General features: G+C 43.2%; 1 protein-coding gene and 1 long non-coding RNA gene across 3 annotated transcripts in view; one reads left to right on the top strand and one right to left on the bottom strand.

The window, feature by feature from the left end:
* LOC311525190 (uncharacterized protein) overlaps positions 1-22,665 on the bottom strand; it is a 277,462-nt gene that overhangs the window by 178,234 nt on the left and 76,563 nt on the right. The window lies entirely within an intron of this gene.
* Positions 3,508-22,163, top strand: LOC311525230. Its single transcript, XR_014712725.1, has 2 exons — positions 3,508-3,736; positions 21,471-22,163. It is a non-coding gene; the product is annotated as an uncharacterized lncRNA (long non-coding RNA).

Genomic DNA, 22,665 nt, shown 5'->3' on the forward strand with positions numbered 1-22,665 from the left:
CTTTATCTACAAATGCCTGACTCGTTTGTGATGCTGAAAATGAAAGATTTCATTCATCTCAAATGCAATAGTTAAAACAAATGTTTTTTTTTTTCCAAAGGCTGGCTTCTCCCAACTTCAATTAAACTTTACAATGACTCTCACGCATAAGAGACTACACAGAAAAGATCAGTCACTTCCACCTTCTCCGTATCAACTTCATATGGCCACATGGTACAGTCAACACTGTTTCTTCAAGCAAGGCAGAACATTTTGCTATATTTTTTTAAGTTTCTGAAAATTGCACTTTTAACTGAGGGTGAAATTATTTTAGTTTTTGCTGTCATCTTCACTTTATTCCAACACTTAATCTATCCCAATCTACCTAGCATGTTCGAACACAGCACAGTTCCTATCTAATTGTTTTGTTGTGACGATAAAGGATTATTTCACACATGCTCCTTATTAAGTTACTATGTTCAGCAATTTGTTGGCTTCCAGGTGTGAAATATGAGTTTAGAAGTAAACTTTTGTATCCAGTAGCCTTGGGTGAAAGGACTCCATTCTCCATTCACTCTAGATTTACAGTAAGGTAGGTAAGAGCAGAATTTGTCTCAGTGCCACTTATTCAAATCATTTTTCACTTCCCAGTAAAACACCATGTATCAGTGGTTTTCAACCAGGGGTATGTATATGCCTGGAGGTACACAGAGGTCTTCGAAGGGGTGCATCAGCTCATCTAGATCAGTGTTTCTCAACCTGAGCATCGCAGGGGGGTCATGGGATGGTTCAGGGAGTATCACAATTGCAGGGCCGGTGTTAGGGGGGTGGCAAGCAGGGCAATTGCCTGTGCCCCATGCCACAGGGAGCCCTGCAAAGCTAAGTTACATGCTTCATCCCAAGGCTGCAGGGTTTGGGCTTCAGACTCCTGAAAGGGGTATGGTAGTCTAGAAAGGTTGAGAACTACTGCCATAGAAGCTGCTCACATCACAACAGAGCTGAGCATGTGTTTGGTCTCCAGTCCACTCCAGAATACCTCATGGGGGCTGATTAATGCTATTTTGTTGGGGAGTGAAGAATAGTTCCAATAAGGAGCGAGGAGACAAATTCTATAGATGTCTGTAAATCAAGAGTGGATTGAAGTACAAAGGAGTCGTAGCAGCATGAATGAAAGAGGAAGACTGCTCCTGTAGTTCAGACATTAGACTGGAACTCAGGAGACCTGACTTCAGTTCCTAACTTTAACACAGACAATCTTTGTAATGTTCAATGAGACAGCTAATTGGTCTGGGCTACATTTCTCCATCTGTAAAACAGAGATAATAATGTCGCCTTCCTATTCACCTGGCTTGTTGATTTAGCCTGCATGGTCCTTGCAACAGGGACTGTCTCTTATTGTGTGTTTACAGCGCTTAGCACAATGGGAACTTTTTGTGGTTGGGGCTTCTGCATGTATTGTACTATAAAAATAATTAATTATTATTTGTATTATCATATTGCCTGGGAACCCCAATCATGGGCCAAGACCTCACTGTGCTAGACATTGTACAAACACAGGGAAAAATAATTTGCATCTCAGAATGACTAATGCCCATGTGACAATCTCAGCTGTTCTGCAGGCACACAGACTGTTGGCATTGCTTAGGACAAATGGAGTTTTGACAGGTGAAATGTGCGCCAGTTTCAGGAAAGGAATGTGCCTTCTCCCTGGTATTTTCAAAAGCTGCAGACTCTAACCCCCTGTCTTTGCTGCAAATGCTTCCATGTGATTTTCACCACCAGGTGGTGCTGCTGCATCTTGCCATCCTTTCCTAGTGGCGGGTGCTGCCATGGACCTACAGGCCATTCTAACAGGCGCGCCTCCTTCATATTGGCACACAAGTGCGAGTGAAAGTACACTGCCGCAACTCCAGACATGGCACTTTCAGTGGTTTGGGGAAAACTTTACTTTACACAAGAAGCATCTAAAGAGTGGCGGGGGGAGGGGGGGGGGCGGGGGGAAAGACTAGAGACAATTTTCAGGTTTTTGGAATTGTTTAAATTTCCCACTTTCACATTGTTGAAACAAACAAACAAAATCCATGTTTTTGTTCACAGCAACTTTTCATTTTGAAAATGAAGCTAACCAAAGTAAAAATAAAAGTTACCAAAATTTTAAAAGGTCAAAATCAAAATAAAAAATGTTGAAATTGTCATGAACTGTTTGATTTGGTTGACTCAAAGCCATTTTTTTTCACATTGTTGGTTTATGAAACTTTTCAAGATTTTGATTTTTCATGACGTGAAATGGGTGCTTTCTTTTATTTTTCAAAACGTCAAAAGTTTTCCCAGGACGGGAAAACCATTTCCCACCCTGTTGTGGTTGGTTTGGCAAACTATACAGTCATTCAAAAAGTTAATATAGGCTGGTCCATCATTGAGATGGGGGTTATAGTCTTCAGAGGCACTTGGATGCCCAAGTGATCTGTGTTGTATGAATTAACAGATATACAGCTATATTATAAACAAAGGAAACTAAAGTAGTTAGTTCTAAAGTAGGAACCATACCTATGGATACCTTCCAGTGTGTATGACTTAGCCTGCTCCAACCTTCCATTCAAATCAATGACAGGTTTTGGATTGACTTTGCTGGGCTTTGGAGTGGGCCTTACAAAATTCAATTTAGGGCTAGTCAAACAGGAGAAAAAATATATTTGTTGACTGCATCATTTGCCCAACCTTGCTGGTATCCATTAGATAATTTATTCAGCAAATAATAGCAGCTATAGAACTAGTCATTCGCTGCAAAAAAATATGGCCAAATACGTTATTCAGCCAAAACTTTGAAACCGTTTTTCAGCTCTGGATCTGAGACCAAGGGGCAAATTCAGAGGTGACATAAACAGTCATGAAAGCCACTCTAGTGAGGGCCTGAGACAGTGTGATTATAGCTTAAACACTGAGGACAAAATGTGCCTAAAGTTAGGCTCTTAATTAAATTTAGGCACAAAGATAAATAGCCTGATTTTCAGAGGTATTGTGAACCCACAATGCTCATTGATTCCAATAGAAGCAAACAGGCACTCAGCTCTGAATTTCCAATGCTCCAAGTATTCAAGACATTTAGAGATAGTCCCTAAAATGTCATTTGAAATGTAGTGTGACTGTAGGTAAATCTTAAACTGAAACTCCAACACATTCTTCCTATTATCTATTCAAAGTAAATGTAACAGAGCGAAATGATAATGGGATGTGACAGAACCCTTTAGTCAGAGCTTCTGTGAGGAAAATTGAAACTGCTTGGCTTTTCACACCCGTTTGCAATAGCTGTTGAGTGGCAAGGCAATGCCAGGGGTTAGTGGAAGATTTTGTGTTGCTGCTGAAACATCACTATTTTGATGTATACTGGTGTTTTTTTTTGCTTCATGATTGATTCCCAGCCACAGCCTACCTGGAATGTGAAAAGAGATAGTAGCAGTGAGAGAGGAAAGTCTCTAAAGAGTTGGTGGGAAACCCAAGCAAGTGTTGGTAAGCAATCCAATCAGAGGATGAATAATCTTTCTCTCCTGGAAACCTTGCCAACGGTCTAAATCTCTGCCCTGTCTGTATTTATACTTAGGGGGGGTCTTGGTTCAGTGCTGCAGCCAAGCAGCGCTCTGGTGCAGTGGAGAGGGTTAGGTCTGTAAGGGAACCTGTAGCTATTCTCTGATTCTCAGCTGCCCAGTGTGGGGAACTGGACCCAGCCGCATGGGACAGGAGCTGCTGCTGCTGCTGCTGGGTGAGTGCAGGGTGAGCTTGCTTTCTAGCCCCATGTGAAAGTTCGTGTTGTAGACCTCCTTTTGTCAATTGCATAATGTGCTAGAAAAGGAGCCACACATACTCTTAAAGGCTGCCAGGAGGGTGTTTTTCCCTGCTCCATCCCCCTTCTTCTGTATGAGGTCTGCCACCGGTGCAAAGTGTTCATGGTGGATGGGCGAATATATGTGTATGTATGATACAGCCAATTATGAAACAAGCGAGAAATTCACATTCTCTTTTTCTTTTTCCTGGCAAATCTGAGATTAATTTAGAAATGTTTGAGGACTAGATTCTGGCAGATAACCACAAGAGGAAGAACTGATTGAACAATAAAAGATAACATTTTGTTCAGCCAAACAAGATACAGAAGAGGTGGGAACAAAGGCATTTTGGTTAAAAAACAAATAGGAACAGGGATCTCTATTTATCTAGCACTGTGAAACAGAATATAGATGAAAGCTTACATTGGTGTAAGAAGATGGTTTGATGCTAAGCTACACAAAGACCTGAGAAAAAAGCAGATGAGAGGATATTTGAGCGGGGAAAGCAATTTCAACATGACCAGAGATGCTCTTATGATTTGGAAGATAAATTAGTTATAAAACATGACAACCTGCGAGATAGAAGCTGACAAAAGATCCCACTAAGGCTGGAACTGGAAATGCAGGCAACAGCCTGCAAAGAGCAGCAGACTTTTTCCAAGCAGCTCAAGCATTTTATTAACAAAATCATAACAAAACTGTTGCACCATCGATGACATTAAGCACAGGGAATCAAAGTCAGGATGAAAACCAGGCATTAAAGGTGACGAGAGGAAAAATATCTGTGGATATCGGAGCAGTTGTCGGTTTTAGAAAGGATACAAGTGGCTTAGGAGAAGACTGCTCACAGTAGATATTGTGGAGAAAAGAAAATCCAAAGAAAGTTTATAGTCTTTAACTTAGGCGGGAGGAAGATGTGGCTGTCTTATCAGCCAATTAATTGCATTCTGTACAAAATGTCCACATGGTTCTATCTGCATTTTTTCTTATCTTTCCTTTTTCCTTAGAAATAGGTATCCTTATCAGTCCCGAGTACATTTCTCCAAGGTATGTAGGTTGGGTCCAATTAAAAACTATACAGTTAAAAAAGGATCACACCTAAGTCACTGTATTATAACCATTTCTTAATTACAATCTGCTTTATAAAATCTCACAAATTGCAGGGGTTGAATTTTATTCGACTCCAAAAGGTGTATGGCTGCTTGCAGTTATATCAAAGAGAGGTGATGATTTTTTTCTATAGAAATTCCTAAGCACACAGAGGCGAGGAGATTATTAAAATGTCTTTTCTTAGAAAGAATTTCTTTTCAGGTTCACCCAGTAATGTGCCCATATTTGTAATTTAACCAAACCAATTATTTAAGCCTGGTCAAATGTATATGAATGTTCTAAGGGTCTGTTCCAAATCCTACAGAAGTCAATGTGAGTCAGTTTTGACTTCATTGACTTCAGTGGGCTTTGGATCAGGATTTATGTTCCAAATCATAATCCCACTGAAGGCAAGGCAAATTCCCATTGATTTCCTTGAGGTTGAATCTGGCTCTAAATGTACAGCGGCTGTAGGAGAGGCTCAAATACCATTGTAAGGACCTAAGCAGAACAAAATGTGAATCACTGTTTTCTCTAAAACTTTTATCTGTGAGAAAAATTCATTTTTCAAAACTGACTTTTCAACTAGCCATATTATAAACACAAAGTCCATAAACACACATACCCAGGGTTAAATAATTTGCAAGTGAATGCAACCAACGCCTGCCTGAGAAAATGTGATGCTAATCAAATTAATTGATATTTTGCGATTATATTAGAAAATGCAAAATATTGTTACATTTAATTTATACATATATATTTGTTTCCACTGTAACAAATCCACAACTAGTTAGGAATTTTATCCTGACACAACTCTGTACATCATGGCTCCCCAGAACTTTGTGGGAACAACAAGGATAAAACTCAAATCCTCCTGCTCCAGAAGTGCAGGCTTCTATCTCTTGAGTTGAAGAAGAATTTCCGTGCGCTGTTAACAGTATAGGGCTTATGACACAGACTTGGGCAGCCTCTCAACATTGAGCTCAACCTTTCCTAAAATTCAGAATTGCTACTGCTTGTTCTCCCAGTCAGGGCTATTGGAACCAGGCGTAAGGTCCCAGCTGGTGACAATCAACTCCTCTGGGAAGCAGCATCTCTTCTCACTTCACTTCTGACACTACCAAGTGCAGCAATGAGAAATCACAGCGTCACTCTCTGGCATTTATATGTTATCTCGTACCTCCCTGAGAAGGCTGCTACATGCAGGGCACTGCAGAGTGCAAGTGTATGAAAATGGATGGCCTTGTGTTTTCTCACACACCATTTTCCCATTCTTTATTCTCCTCAATTTTCAATCAGCCGCCTTACCCAAAGTGTGGTGTCAAACAAATCAAGGTGCTCCAAGCAAAACTACTATGCTTAGCATTCTCTCTTGGCATAGCTGGGTCTGAATTCAGACCCAGATTTTGAACCCTACTCCACCAAGTGTTGGCATGTATAAACTTGGGGTTCCAGTTTGGCCCATTATAACTAAGCTCTATAAAAGTGGATTCCCAACAGTGTGAATGAGAGAAAGGATGGTTTTATGACCTGGTATAATAGTTCTATGACACCCTGCTCACTGCTTCTGATGCAGAGAGTGTGGCTATGGGAAAACTGGGTATGGGCAAGTCTTCCTTAAAACCCACTAATCCATATAATGGCCCTTTATGTCTATTAGCATAATTTCTCAATTACTCCAGGAACAGGTCTAGCACCCAGCAAAGTCAAGATTAGAGGAATGCAAAGGGCATCTTTTCAACCCTGGAGCTGTGCTGTGCACTTCTCAACTACAACTGAGATTTGGGCCATTAACTTTTGTTGTAAATATAACAAATGTGAAGTGCCTCATCTGTGAAACTAAACATAGCCATTGTGAGAGCCATAAAGGAAACCAACCCATTCACATTTCCCTACACTACATCAGCCAGTTCTTGCCGGTTCTCAGGAACCGCTTTTCCTAAGCTGGTCTGTACAGAATGCCAAAAAGTTGAAGAATTTCTTCATCTAGAAACTTAATGGGTCACATTTTACATTTATGTAAATTGATGTAACTATAATAAGTCAGTTGAGTTGTACCATTTATAGTAGGGATGATTTTAGTCCCTTAATGTACCCCCCAAAGTCCACCACCATCAACAGAAAAGAAACAAATTTTCCCGTCAGGAACATATCTATGAACAAGTACATCAGCAAAGTGCAGGTATAATAGCAATGGATTTCACCCTCGGTGCTAAATGCTGAATTGCTTTTATGTTTCCCTTCTCTCCCACTAACATGAGCATGGTTTGGAGCTTATTGTTTTAAAGTTACATCAACATGAAATGTGTTGGTGACTCACTGTGCAATGAGGTTTCCCACTGCGCTTACTAAGCAAAATCCACTCTTACTTATTGAATTGCCATCCAACAAGGAACTCTGAACATAGATTTGAGGAAGGCATGTTTCTTTTTCAATTATTTATGAGAAAAATCTAAAAAAAAAAAAAATCATAAAACAAACACAAAAAGGCCCAGAGGCTACAAAAAGGAATATATGATTTTAAAAAAAATCAATTCTTTAAAAAGGAGTTCAACACCATTTTCACACACTGTGTTTCTCAAAGCTTTCTGTCAAATAGCAAACGTCAGAGTCTGCGTATTTGTTAAACGTGACTATTATTCAAGGACACAACGGAATAATTATTTTTAGCCCTTAGGAGCAGCCAGGATTGTTTATGGGATCAATTATCTTTTGTTCTATCAAGAAATGCAAAGAAATGTAGTGGGTAACATTACAGGCAGTTAAGAGAGGGTTGCGCTCAGAAATATGAACAAAAAAAGCACTGCTAATGAAATGAAATCAATTACCTACAAGCAATGGATAGCAGAAAGAAAGAAAGGAAGAAAGAAAGAAAGAAAGAAAGAAAGAAAGAAAGAAAGAAAGAAAGAAAGAAAGAAAGAAAGAAAGAAAGAAAGAAAGAAAGAAAGAAAGAAAGAAATGTCCCTTGAAATGTGAAAACAAACCCAGGTGGTGCCCATCTGTATTTCAGAATTTTCCCCCCAACTGTCCTGTTTGTTCTAATAATGTGAAAAATGCAATGTAATGCGCATTGGAAAACATAATCCCAACTATACACATAAAATGATGGGGTCTAAATTAGCTGTTACTACTCAAGAAAGAGATCTTGGAGTCATTGTGGATAGTTCTCTGAAAACATCCACTCAATGTGTAGCGGCAGTCAAAAAAGCAAACAGAATGTTGGGCATAATTAAGAAAGGGATAGATAATAAGACAGAAAATATCACATTGCCTCTATATAAATCAATAGTATGCCCATATCTTGAATACTGAGTGCAGATGTGGTCACCCCATCTCAAAAAAGATATATTGGAATTAGAAAAGGTTGAGAAAAGGGCAACAAAAATGATTAGGGTGATGGAACAGCTGTCGTCTAAGGAGAGATTAATAAGACTGGGACTTTTCAGCTTGGAAAAGAGATGACTAAAGGGGGATATGATAGAGGTCTATAAAATCATGACTGGTATGGAGAAAGTAAATTAGGAAGTGTTATTTACTCTTTATTTAATACTCTGTATTTACTTAATTAAATGAAATTAATAGGCAGCAGGTTTAAAACAAACAAAAGGAAGTATTTCTTCACACAATTTCTTGTTCACAAAGTCAACCTGTGGAACTCTTTGCCAGAGGATGTTGTGAAGGCCAAGACTATAACAGGGTTCAAAAAAGAACTAGCTAAATTCATGGAGGATAGGTCCATCAATGGCTATTAGCCAGGATGGGCAGGGATAGTGTCCCTAGCCTCTGTTTGCCAGAAGCCGGGAATGGACAACAGGGAATGGATCACTTGATGATTACCTGTTCTGTTCATTCCCTCTGGGATACCTGGCATTGGCCACTGTTGGAAGACAGGATACTGGGCTAGATGGACCTTTGGTCTTACCTGGTATGGCCGTTCCTATGTTCTTATGTAAATTTAGGGCTAAATTGTGACTTCAGGGAGAGACCTGAGCAAGGGGCTTTGCATAAATCAGCCCAGGAATAACCCCAGGAGGCACTGTGACTCAGACAGTGCATCCCCTGCTTCCTCCTTGGCTCTGGGGAGAGAGACTGGGGTTAGAAATTGTTACGGACCTAAAACAGCAAATTGACACACCCCAGCACAGGCTCAGATGTGCCAGCCATCAAGTAGCCAAGACTGTATGAATTCCCCACTCCTTTTCATGTACCGCCACACATTGAGAGTGATGGAATTCTACCCCCAGGTCAGATTGGCTGTGATCTTGGGGTGGGGTGGCTGGTGTCTCTTTCCTCTGCAGCATAGGGTGCGAGTCACTTGCCAGAATCATTTATTTATATCACACTTAATCAATTCCCTTCTGCTGCCAGAGCCTCTGGTATTGGTGCACCGCAGTCCCTGCTATTCTCTGTCTGTGGTATGGTGACACAAAGGCACATTGACAGAGGGCCCCCTGTTCTTTGCAAACTACTCTTGTCTCAGACCTAACAAATTCAGTACATCAAATACATTGCTTACAGGGTATTTATCCATAAAGGGTGACATGGAAGGTCTCTGCAACTTATCACTGTTCATAATCATGGTGTGATGTGTGTACGGGTGATATTTAAGGAATACTGTAACTATATTGTCGTTTATGCCCTTATGGTCTTAGGCTTAATGGAGTCACCAGGGAGTGATATTACTCGGTGATAGCTTATTCATGCAGGAGGGAGTTGCCAGCCCTCCCTGGTTAGTTAATGATGTAATGCCAGGCTCAGTTGTCTGCCACTGCCCCATCACACAACTGTCAATGGAAAACCATCAAACACAACTGAAAACAATCAAAATCACTTGGAGGTAAAAAAAAAAAAGAAAGAAAATTTTAATACACAGGCATTGGTCCTGGCTATGAATAAAGACAAAAGACTGTTTCAGCATAATGCAGAGTGGGGAGAGGCACTCTGCATTCATTCACTGAGGCTCTGTCTACACTGGCACTTTCCTTGTTAAACTTTTGTCACTCAGGGGTGTGAAAAAACACACCTCTGAATAACAAAAGTTTTAATGACGAATAGTGGTTTTGATTGTTTTCAGTTGTGTTTGATGGTTTTCCATTGACAATTCTGTGATGTGGCAATGGCAGACAACTGAGCCTGGCATTACATCATTAACTAACCAGGGAGGGCTGGCAACTCCCTCCTGCATGAATAAGCTATTACCGAGTAATATCACTCCCTGGTCACCTTTCTAGGTACTTCTTTTCCACTCAAGTTGGCAACACTGGTGATCATGGTGGAACAAAGAACTGAAGTCTCCTATTTTCTGAAACCACAGAATTGTTGTTATTCTTTTAGCACTTATTGGCCCCAGCTGAGATCTGGGTCCCATTGTGTTAGGCACTATACAACACATAATGGGAGACAAACCAGGCACTAAAGAACTTAACCCGCTACATTGACAAGAGAAAAGGTGGGGAGGGGAAACAAGTGGCAAATAGAGATGAAGTGACGTGCCCTTACAACAGGTCTGTGGCAAAGCTGGGACTTGAATCCAAGTCTCTCAACAGCCAGGCCAGCACCCTATCCATGAGACCATAACTCCTCCTACGCTGGTAAAGGACTAGAGAATACATTAGAACTGTGAGAGCATAGGGGCTCCTGCCCCTCAGCAGCAAGCTTGTTTCTTATCAAGTTCAAGTTTGTTGGCCAAGAAAGAGCTTAATTAAATCCAACAGAGAATAAAGGAAACAAAAAAATAGGGCAGCAAGAAATGTGTATATGTATTTGACACTCAATTAATCATTCTAGCAGGAACATATTTAATCTAATAAAGCCAAGTCACAGCTGAAAGGCCAAGGGTAGAATTAACATGGAAACTGAACTAACCCATCTTGTGGAAGCGGGTCCTGCAGACGAAACGTGAGGTGCATGGGAAGGACAATGTGGAGAAGCTTGTACGGCTGCTGTGTGAGTGCTGTCACCCCAGCATGTTCTACCATGAATGGAATGGATTAATGAATGGAAAGTTATGGGTGAAGCTGAAAATTTGGAGTTTCAGTTAGGATAAACACCCAAAATGGATGCAAAGTCCTATTGGACTAGGACAAAGGTGGCGAGAAAAAAGAGATAATGGAGCCAATGGGATAGATAGAGTTGAGAGGCACACAAGTGAGATAAGGAGCCCAGGGTTTTAATGTCCATGGGCCTACCAATTCCGATAGTATTGTTGTCCTCCAAGTGTCTGTGTATTTTATGTCCTTTGTTGAGTGTCTGAAATCAGGGCATCCACTGAAAGCTGCTGCCTAAAGATGCTCACAACTGTCCTTCTTAAGAAAAACCTAAACTATCAAGTTGAGAGAGTGTGAAGAACATGTCATATGTGTGAATTTGTAATCTCTCACCCTGCTTTTAAACATTAACTGAATTGCCAGCAATAATAAAAGCAGGGGAAAGCCTTGGAAGGCAAGCCACACATTTGGTTGATAAACGCTGATAAAATGTTCACTGGTGCTGTGTGATTGTTGTTAGGATCATAGGACATGCCATGCTGGATCAGACCAATATCCTGTCTCAGCCAGGAGTGTCAATATCACATGCTTCAAAGGAAGGATCACCTGCCCATAGGGACAGTTTCTTCCTAACCCCTTCTGTCAGTGTAATTGTGGATGCTCTCATTATCCACATAAATGTCTAGTCTTTGTTTGAATCCTGCTAATCTCTGGTGATATCTTATGGCACTGAGTTTCACAGGTCAATTGCACATTGTGATAAAAGTATTTCTTTTGCCTTTCAATACAATTGAATGTCCTCCTACAGAGGACAAATAGGAGCAAAGACTAGAGCTGCAGGAAAGATGACCTTGTGGTTAAGGTATTGGATTGGAACCCAGGAGATATAGGTTCAATTTTTGGCTCTGCTGCAGGTTTCTTATGTGACTTTTGGCAAGTCTCTTACTGTGCCTTAATATTCAAATTCTCTTGTATTTGTCTTGATGCTTTTGGCTATTTGTTAATCTGTTTGGTACCAATATATTTAGGATTTTCTGGATTCCTTGTGCCTTTACTTCCAGACTGGATTGCTTTCTTTTGAAGATCACTTGGAAAGTTTAGCTAGTGCAGAATGCAGCTTGCTTATTGGTGTTTCACCTTTGGTGTATATTACCCCCTCACTCCATATGCTGCCCTGGTTTCTCACTGATTTCTGCTGGGCTCTATATGGTTTGGGTTGTGTATGTTTTAGAGATAGCTTCTCTCTCTAATCAGACTAGCCTTAGATTTGGTCATCAGAATGCTGATGTTAGGCATTCTCAGAATACACTTTTCCCTTGGTTTGACAGAACCTAATGCTGTTGACCATTGGGTCACATGGTAAGGCTTGTCTATGTAGTCGGGATTTTTCTGATGGGGAAGTCTCGGAGTTTGTAGTGGAGGAGTTATTAATGCACATCTAATAATAATTGTTTTGTTTTGTGTATTCAAATAGAGATCATGATAGGACTGGAAAAGGGCAAATATAGAACCAATCTATAAAAAGGGAAATAAGGATAACCTGGGGAATTACAGACCAGTCAGCTTAATTTCAGTAGCCGGAAAGATAATGGAACAAATAATTAGGCAATCAATTTGCAAACACCTAGAAGATATAAAGGTGATAAGTAACAGTCAGCATGGACTTGTCAAGAACAAATCGTGTCGAACCAACCTAACATCTTTCTTTGACAGGGTAACAAGCCTTGTGGATAGGGGGTGTCAAAGTTTGACTCAGACTCACAATTTATCAGACCACTCTGTTTTATTAGCAAAGCTGCTCTGCTAATACATTTAGAAGTGAGCCCCCCAAGTGGGGCTTGTGTCTTTTAATTTATACAGTTTTTTGGAGAACAAGTTACAGAGAAGTTACAGACAAAAGAAGAAAAAGATTTTAGTCACCACCCTTCGAGATCCCTGAGACATTGTGTTCAATTCTGGGCACCACATTTCAGGAAAGATGTGGACAAACTGGAGAAAGTCCAGAGAAGAACAACAAAAATGATTAAATGTCTGGAAAACATGACCTATAAGGAAGATTGGAAAAAAATGGGTTTGTTTAGTCTGGAGAAGAGAAGACTGAGAGGGGACATGAGAACAGTTTTCAAGTACATAAAATGTTGTTACAAGGAAGATGGAGAAAAATCGTTCTCGTTAACCTCTGAGTAAAGGACAAGAAGCAATGGGCTTAAATTGCAGCAAGGGTGATTTAGGTTGGACATTAGGAAAAACTTCCTGTCAGGGTGGTTAAGCACTGGAATAAGTTGCCTGGGGAGGTTGTGGAATCTCCATCATTGGAGATTTTTAAGAGCAGATAAGATAAACTCCTGTCAGAGATGGTCTAGATCAGTGGTTCTCAACCTATTTACCATTGTGGGCCGCATACATGGCCCACAATGTGTTTTGTGGTCCGCATCCAATACTACCTCTATGGACCTGCCTGGATGTCACATGGGTTGTAGCTATGTACTGATTCAGCTGCAAGCGGCCCATGAGCTGAGGGTTGAGAACCCGGGTCTAGATAATACTCAGTCCTGCCATGAGTGAAGGGATCCCTTCCAGTCCTATGATTCTATGATTTTTATAAATTAGAGGAAGGGGGCTGATTTTTCCCAGAGCTGGGCTGGTGAAATGAATTCTAACAGTTTGACTCTTCAAATACCTACATTTGGCTCTGAATAAAGAAACACCTCTCATCTTGAAGGAACTGCAGATTTCAAACATCCAGAGCATCCCTGGCATGATGGCTGGCTAGGTTAACAAAAATCAGGTTTGTGCGTACCGTGCTGATAACGTTCTGCTACATTTAAATTGTCTAAAGGAATCTGGGCTGAATATATTGATTGCAATGAAGAAAGCTGCGGCCCTTGGGGGTAACTGCTGTTATGCTTCGGCAGAATTGCAGTGCCAAAAATGAATTCCCTTCCTAAAGTGCTAGGCCAATTACAAATGATTCCACTTCTATTTGAGGAGACAATTCCAATTAAATTAATTGCTGTTTTCCTCTTTCTTTCATTTGCTCGAGACTAAACTATAAAGAAACTTCCTCTGCACAATCTAAAGAAAGAGGAGGCAAAGGTTTCTAAAACACAGCAGACCACAATATATGTAGGACTGTCGCTTTTTGGATCAGGACTAGGATTGGTCTGAGGGGACCTTACATTTACACTGCCCCAAAGTGAAAAGTTGGGTAGATTTGGGATCTGGCCATGAGTCCAAACAAAGCTCACTAACCCACATGAATCAAAACCAGTTAGCTTGATTCTGAGATCAGTTATACTAGAGTAAACCTGGAGTCACTCAACTGCAGAACCAGGCCCATTGACTATAGAGAACTTGACCTCAGAAGAGTCAGTCTTACACCAGCATGACTCTGATCACAAAATCCAGCCCAGTCTTTGATGAACCAGTGTGAACCGAAATGGATCCACTTTGTACACAGATGTGGCTGCTCGACTTTACTAACGTGGTTGAACATCTTACTACTTTCAAGCCTCACAGCAAAATGTTGGGGATGGTGATTTGTAATAATGAGATCTTCAGTAAAAAATGGATTAAAGATAGTTTTGGGTGGTGAATGTAAAATCCTTCTGCAGAATTAATATCTACTGTTAAAGCATATTTACTTCATTGTACAAGCCCTGACTCAACAGAAAGAACTTTTTCAAAGTGTATTGAATTGTTTGGCTGTAGTCCTTTGGATCAGTTTTTAAGGGGCAAAATCACCCCCGTATAGCTGGAGATTGCAGTCTTTCACCTACATCCTGTAGTGAGGTTGTGAAAGGAAGGCAGCACTCCTGCACTGGGGCCATCACACCTTTGAGTGACACAAAGAAAGATTCTGAATCCCCAACAATCGGGCTCTCGTTATTGTATTGTTTCTGTTCATTGTAAATTATAATTTATCATGCTTGAGGAAAATAGGTAATGTAATGTCATTTTAAGAAAACATGTAAATTTGTCCAAATTTTTTAAAGCACTTTGTTTCTAAAGGAAAGTTGTGTGAAATAAAATACAAAAGTTTTCACCCTGCACTAACTCAGGGATGTGGGACCACTGTCATCTCCAGGGATGGGTCTCTCACCAGATTTCTTGGACAGGAGGAGAAAAGTGGTAGATGGGTTAACCACAGTTAATGCAGTTGTACACAGTTGTGTATTACAGCCACAGGAAGGCTGAACAATGAACATAACAGTACAGCACTCAGGACTGGATGCGCCTACAGATCAAATCTTTACAGTCAGGTTATTTATAGGCTCATGGTTCATGGTTTGCTTGTGTAGGTTAAAGGATTCTTTGTTTAAAGGATCTGAAAAGTCTGACTCACAGTGAGTATTAAGTAAGATATTATCAAGACACTTTGCAGCTGAAGACCTGTTTGGCACAAAGATCACATTTGATCAATACCAATCACTTCCTTTCATGGACAACTATAATTCACAGTGGCAACTGTGAGAGCATTCACTGTAGCAAACAGTTCCATCCATTTTGCTTTTGGGGAAACAGCTTTCGTTGGAAACTGAAGGTCAGGAGACCTTGATTCTGCTTCAAGTTCTACCACTGATTTTGGCACTATCTGTGCCCCCATTTTCTGATCTGTAAAATGAGACAATTATGTATACGGTAAGTGCATTCAAGATGATCTCTCCAGACAGTGGGAACAAGTTGGGTGCAGGACTTATAGCACAGCACTCTCCATCTAAGAATTTGCCCCATTCGTAGATTCATAGATTCCAAAGCCAGAGGGATCACTGGAATCATCTAGTCTGACCACCTGTGTAACACAGGCCACAGAACTTCCCCAAAATAATTCCTGGAGCATAGCTTTTAGAAAAGTCCAATCTTGATTTAAACAACGAGGAGTCCGGTGGCACCTTAAAGACTAACAGATTTATTTGGCCATAAGCTATCGTGGGTAAAAAACCCACTTCAGATGCATTACGCATGAGAGCTTATGCCCAAATAAATCTGTTAGACTTTAAGGTGCCACCGGACTCCTCATTGTTTTTGTGGATACAGAGTAACACAGCTACCCCCCTGATACTTGACAATCTTGATTTAGAAGTTGTTAGTGATGGAGAATCCTCCATGTCCCTTGGTAAATTGTTCCAACGGCCAATTACCCTCACCATTAACAATGTATGCCTTACTTCCAATCTGAGTTTGTCTCTTAACTTCCAGCCATTGGATCATGTTATACCTCACTCTGCTAGACTGAAGAGCCCATTTTCAAATGTACCCCCCAAGGAGCTTACCTAGGTGCCTGGGTCTCTGTGCACTAGTACCTCAGGGGGAGAAACACTGTCCCTGGGAGGAAGGCAGCCAAAGGCAGACTCAGAGTCCGCTAGGCAACCAAGAGGGAGTGAGGAGAGACACCATTTCAAGAAATAGGGGCCCTGCCGGCTTGTGGGAGGCTAGCAGGCCTGGCTGGATGGCCATCAGTGCACCTGCTCAGGGGAGGGACAGTGTCTGAGAGAAAGGGGGTGGGGTAGAGTTAAGTGACAGAAAAGCAAAAACCTATGAAGAAGAGCTAGCCTCTCACAGCACTCCCCGGCGTGGGCATCTCACCTAGGACCAATAAGAAAGGTCCTAGGTGAGATGCCCACGCCGGGGAGTGCTGTGAGAGGGGAAAAGCCATTTTGGAGAAGTCTGGAGCCAGCCACTGCAAGAGAAGGACTTGCTGTGAGTGAGCTCCTGAATCCCAGAGTGCATGCAGGGATCCACCTGAGAACTGGCCTCTGGGGACCTGGAAGCAACGGCCCTCAGATTCTTCTTTTTCCTGTTCAGGGTGACTCCCAGTTTATAAAGTTGTGCTGGGAAAACTCCCCACCCAGCCAGGCTGAGTTAGCCCTACAACTCTCTAGATAAATCAGTTACCACATGACAAGTTCTGATCTGGCTGGTAGCTCAGGGCTGCCTGTCTGTTATGAGTGGTATCTGAGCTCTGGGGGAGGAGATTGGAGACAGGATTTTTAGTAGAGTTATTATATCTGCACCTGATGCCTACATCCTTTTGTGGTGAGTGGAAATCTTGGTACCCACAGTGGTGAGGCAAGTCACCACCATCTACCATGAAGCAGACTTGTCTGTGCCTGATGTGGATCATCTCCCTGAAACCACCAGTCTGTGGCATTATAAGCACTGCCTTCCAGGCTTCTGCAGATCTCACTCTCTCTGTGCAGGTAGCAATAGGCACACACAAACCCCCGAGCCCTCAGAGCATTCCATGCCACGTCTGGCACCTTATCTACTGAACACTCACTAAATTACCAGGCCTATTGTTCCCAGATCAGCAGTCTTGGGTCACCAGTGTGGTCAGATGTTGATAAATGTTTGGCTGCGTGTGTGTGTTTTCTTTGTGTTCCGCCCCAGCCCTGCTCAGACAGCTGGCACGGCAGACCTTGAGTGAACCGCCCGATGACCACAAGATCCATTAAGGGACAAAGGCACCCAGCCAGGTTTATTGTCGATGAAGCATGGTACTAGTATCCTGCAGACTCAACCCTCCAGCCAGGTCAATTTAAAGTCGCTTCCCTTTCAGGGTAGTAAATGAACAAAAACAAAGGAAATTAATGCAAATAAACTGAGTTGACAGGCAAATGGAGGGGAATGGTTCCTTCACAAGATGTGTCAGCACCTAGCTGTCCCTTTCCTCAGAGAGGGTCTATTAAACAGCAGTCAGCTGGAAAGCTCTTGTTTCACTCAGCCCTCTCTTCAGGGGCTGAGCACTGAAGGTCTTCTCTCCTCCCTGGTCTGCCATCAACTGAGCTGGGGCTCTCCCTCCTAAGTTCCTTACATCTGTGATGGGGCAGAGCCATCTGAGCCCACATTAGCTCATTAACCCCACGTTGTCCAGTGTGGGGTGTGTATATCCCATCACGCTCTTGAAAACAAAACTGATTCAGTGTTAACAATGTAAAATTGTTCAGATTAACAATATTAAGAAACATTTTTATACATAGGCCAAAAATAGAGCCTAAAATGAGGCTCCTAAGCCCACATTTAGGGACATAAAATTAGGATCAGAACTTGAATTATGTGAGGGCTTGACGGGGGGAATTTGGGTACTTTTAGGGGCTATCTACCAATATATTGAACTTTCACAAGTCAAGAAACTCGTTGAAATACTTGCATCAGAGTATCGTCCTCCATGAGGGCTTGCAGTACGAAGTCAATGATACTTGTTCTCCCTAGTCACTTAGGGTATGTCTACACAGCAAAGAAAAACCCACAGCTGGCCCGTGCCAGCCAACTTGGGCTCACAGAGCTCAGGGGAAATAGAAGATGGACACAAATCAGATGTCAAGAATTATAACATTCATAAACCAGTTGGAGAACACTTCAATCTCTCTGGCCACGCAATTACAGACATGAAAGTTGCGATATTACAACAGAAAAACTTCAAATCCAGACTCCAGTGAGAGACTGCTGAATTGGAATTCATTTGCAAATTGGATACAATTAACTTAGGCTTGAATAGAGACTGGGAGTGGCTAAGTCATTATGCAAGGTAACCTATTTCCCCTTGTTTTCCGAACCCCGCCCTCCTTCCTCAGACATTCTTGTTAAACCCTGGATTTGTGCTGGAAATGGCCCACCTTGATTATCATACACATTGTAAGGAGAGTGGTCACCATTATTACCAGCAGGAGAGTGGGTTTGTGTGGGGGGGGAGAATACCTGGATTTGTGCTGGAAATGGCCCAACTTGATTAGCATACACATTGTAAGGAGAGTGATCACTTTAGATAAGCTATTACCAGCAGGAGAGTGGGGGGGGGAGGTATTTTTTCATGCTTTGCGTGTATAAAAAGATCTTCTACACTTTCCACAGTATGCATCCGATGAAGTGAGCTGTAGCTCACGAAAGCTTATGCTCAAATAAATTGGTTAGTCTCTAAGGTGCCACAAGTCCTCCTTTTCTTTTTGCGAATACAGACTAACACGGCTGTTACTCTGAAACCTGTCATTTTAAGTGTGAAGCTTCTTAGATAAAAATCTCTACATGTAACCTGCAATCCTACTAACAGCTAGGAAACTAATTAGAGAAACAAGTACAAAATATCCACTTTAGCAATTTAAGAATATAAAATAGGAAGAAAATAAAGAATTAGCATCAATAAAAATCTGATTTAAAGAGAAAAAGATCTTTTTAAATTACAATTTAAAGTAAAAATGTCCGTGTATTTGTTTAAATCATGAATTTCATCTCCCTTGCATTTTGTGCGGGGCTGTGCACTACTTGCTTTTCTGATGCCATGCCCCTTTGGTGTATGTTGTATCTTTCATAATTTGCACAACAATAATCACAAGGGCACAGTTGGGTCCCAAATAACCATGTTTACTAAATATACCCAAAATGCCAAACTTTACTACAGATGTACTGCTGCTCTGGCTGGTTTCTGGCAGATTCTTAGGGCTTGGCTACACTTGCGAGTTAGAGCGCATTAAAGCAGCCCTGTAAGCTCTAACTCATGACCTGTCCACACTGGCAAGGCAAGTAGAGCGCTCTGACTCCGCAGCTGGTCCGCTCCTGGTACTCCACCTCAGCAAGTGGAATAACGTTTGGTGCACCCCCGCTGGAGCGCCACGGCACCAGTGTGGACACCGTGGTCTGTTAGTGCGCTCTGATCAGCCTCCAGAAGTGTCCCACAATGCCTGTTCTAGCCACTCTGGTCATCACTTTGAATTCTACTGCCCTGCCCTCAGGTGACCAACCATCAGACCCGCCCTTTAAATTCTCTGGAAATTTTGAAAATCCCCTTCCTGTTTGCTCAGCCAGGCGTGGAGTGCTCTCAGCAAATCTTTCCAGGTGACCATGCCTCCATGTGCCAGGCGATCCCCAATATGGAGCAATGGCGAGGTGCTGGACCTCATCAGTGTTTTGGGGGAGGAAGCTGTCCAGTCCCAGCTGCGCTTCAGCCGTAGGACTTACAATACCTTTGGGCAGATATCAAGGGACATGATGGAAAGGGGCATGACCGGGATGCACTGCAGGGCAGGATTAAAGGGAAGGAGCTGCGGAATCCCTACCGCAAAGCCCACGAGGCAAACAGCTGCTCCGGTGATGCCCCCATGACCTGCTGTTTCTACAAAGAGCTGGATGCAATACTTGGGGGCGACCCCACCTGCACTCCGAGGACCACCATGGACACTTCAGAGCCCAGTTCAACAAGGCAGGAGGAGGAGCAAAGCGGGAGCGAGGCTGCTGAGGCAGAGGAAGACACCCCAGAATCCCTAGGTGCATGCAGCCAGGAGCTGTTCTCAAGCCAGGAGGAAGGTAGCCAGTCACGGCAGCCGGTGCTTGGGGAAGGACAAACACAGGAGGTGCCCAGTAAGCGGCTTTTATTTTGGGAAGGAAGTTATTCGGTGCAGGCTCTTGGGGCGAGGAGGGTTAGGGCTACATGCATGCCTAGATGCGGAATAAGGCATTAATGTGCTCTCTCACATTGCGGTAATCGGCCTCAGTGATCTCGTCTAAGGTCTCAGCCAGTACTTGGGCAATGTGCTTGGGCAGGTTTCTTGGGAGAGCCACTGTGGTCCTTGTCCCAGTCAGGCTAACATGTCTGCACCACTGTGCCGTGAGGGGCGGGGGAACCATTGCTGCACACAGGCAAGCTGCAAATGGGCCAGGGCGGAAGCCGCGTTGTAGTATGTGATACAGGAGGGCCAGGAAACAGTGGGAGAGTGCTAGAGGAGAAATATATAAGCTCAAGGTTAATTAAGGTGTGGTTCCCTGTAGACTAGGGAAGGTGGCTGCAGGTTAATTGGAGCACCTGCAGTCAATTAAGGCTCTGTTAGGAACCTAATAAAACCCCCTGCTTCAGGCAGACAGAGGAGGAGGAGGAGGAGGAGGAGGAGGAAGAGGAAGAGGAAGAGGAAGAGGACTGGAGCTTAGAGGTGTGCTGTGAGACTTGGAAAATCAGAAAACCGAAGTAAGGGGGACCCTGCCCCAGTAAGGGAGGGAGACTCCCTTCCCCAGCATCTAAGGACTGCAGGTACCTCACCTAAGGGGGAAGAGGGTAAGAACCCACAGGGGTTGAGAGGGGCTGGGGCTCAGAGTGAGGAGCAAACCCAGACCTCTCCCCCACTTCTCTCCTTTACCACCTTCCTGGGCCACTAGCGGGGCCATCGATGCCCCAAGAACAGGGGCAAGGGGTGGCATCTTAGCTCCCCACCAAGAAAAGTACAGGACCTACCAGACTAACATCGGCCATCTTGTCACAAGTAGAAGACCCTCCCTTGCTTCTCAGGTCACCCTCAGCAGCAAGATATCTTCCAGGACAAACTCCTGTGGAAAATGTGTGGACTGTGTTCAGTAAAGGGGCCCCCCACAGCTGTTGGCTCTGCCCAAGGCACAGAAACCCAGAGGACCATACAGCCATGAAACAATCATTCCCCCTGGACCATGTGTTTACTCATCATTTTGGGGCTCCTGTGGGTTGTACGCGCTCGCTTTGGGATGAGCAAATTATGCTATTTTGTAGACTGTGCTTGCCCTCCTTAAGTGTGGGGGAATCATTGCTCTGTCTGGTGTGAACAATGCTGCCTCTGTTAAGTGTTGCATTTTTCCTTTACAGATGCAACCTTGAGATCTCAGCTGTCCATGTTATCGCCAGCTGAGAGGCTGCAAAGACTCAGGAAGAGGCCACGTAGAAGCAAAGAAGACATGCTGCATGAAGTAATGCAGCAGTAACTTAACGAGAATCTAAAAGCACAGGAGTGGAGGGAGACTGAAAGGAGGATCCACCAGCAGAATGAGGAGCGCCGGCACAAAAGCACGGAGCTCCGGCAGCAAAGCACAGATCACCTGATAAGCATCATGGAGCGCCAAGTGGACTCGATCCAGGCGCTCGTAACCATGCAGGCGGAGCAATACCGTGCCCAACCCCCCCCCCCCTGCAGCCCTTGTCCCAAAACTCTTTCCCTTGTGCCCCCAGGTCACCTCCAACCCACTTTCCCCAACATCCAGGTTCTTATCGCCACCAGCTGCCTCCAACACCTTCACCAGCTTCACCACTCAGCCCTGAAAACGACAACCCTTACCCACTGCACTGAACCCCCATCACCATGCAGTATACCCATCCTGAAGTGCAGCACTCATTGCACAGCACTCCAGACAGGAAGACTGAGTATGATAACAGGACATACACAAATCTGTGAGTGTACCGTTCCCCACCCCACCCCCTTGCCCTTTCTGTTTCCCAAGCAGTTGTGTTTCTTTTCAATAAATTAATTTTATTTTCAATAAATGGATTTTTTGGCTTTGAAAACATTCTTTATTATTGCATACAGTAAAAGATACCTCCGCCCAGGAAAGAAACAGGCACTGCAAGTCAGCATAGCAAACACAGATTCCTACTAACATTGGAACCACAGCACTTCACTCCCGTGCAGGGCACCAGACCTTACTGGTGGCTTTTAGCCTCAGATTGCTCCCTCAAGGCATCCCTAATCCTTGCAGCCCCACACTGAGCCCTCTAATAGCCCTGCTTTCTGGCTGTTCAAATTCAGCCTCCAGGTGTTGAACCTTCAAGGCCCAAGCCTGAGTGAATCGTTCACCCTTCCCTTCACAAATGTTATGGAGGGTACAGCACACAGCTATAACCGCAGGGATACTGTCATCGGCCAGGTCCAGCTTCCCATAGAGAGAGCGCCAGCGGCCCTTTAAACGGCCAAAAGCACGTTCCACAGTCATTCTGCACTGGCTGAGCCTGCTGTTGAACCGCTCCTTGCTGTGTCAAGGCTCCCTGTGTAGGGTTTCATGAGCCACGG

Source organism: Lepidochelys olivacea (genome assembly GCF_965140295.1).
Source record: "Lepidochelys olivacea isolate rLepOli2 genome assembly, chromosome: 1".
Taxonomy (NCBI): domain Eukaryota; kingdom Metazoa; phylum Chordata; order Testudines; family Cheloniidae; genus Lepidochelys; species Lepidochelys olivacea.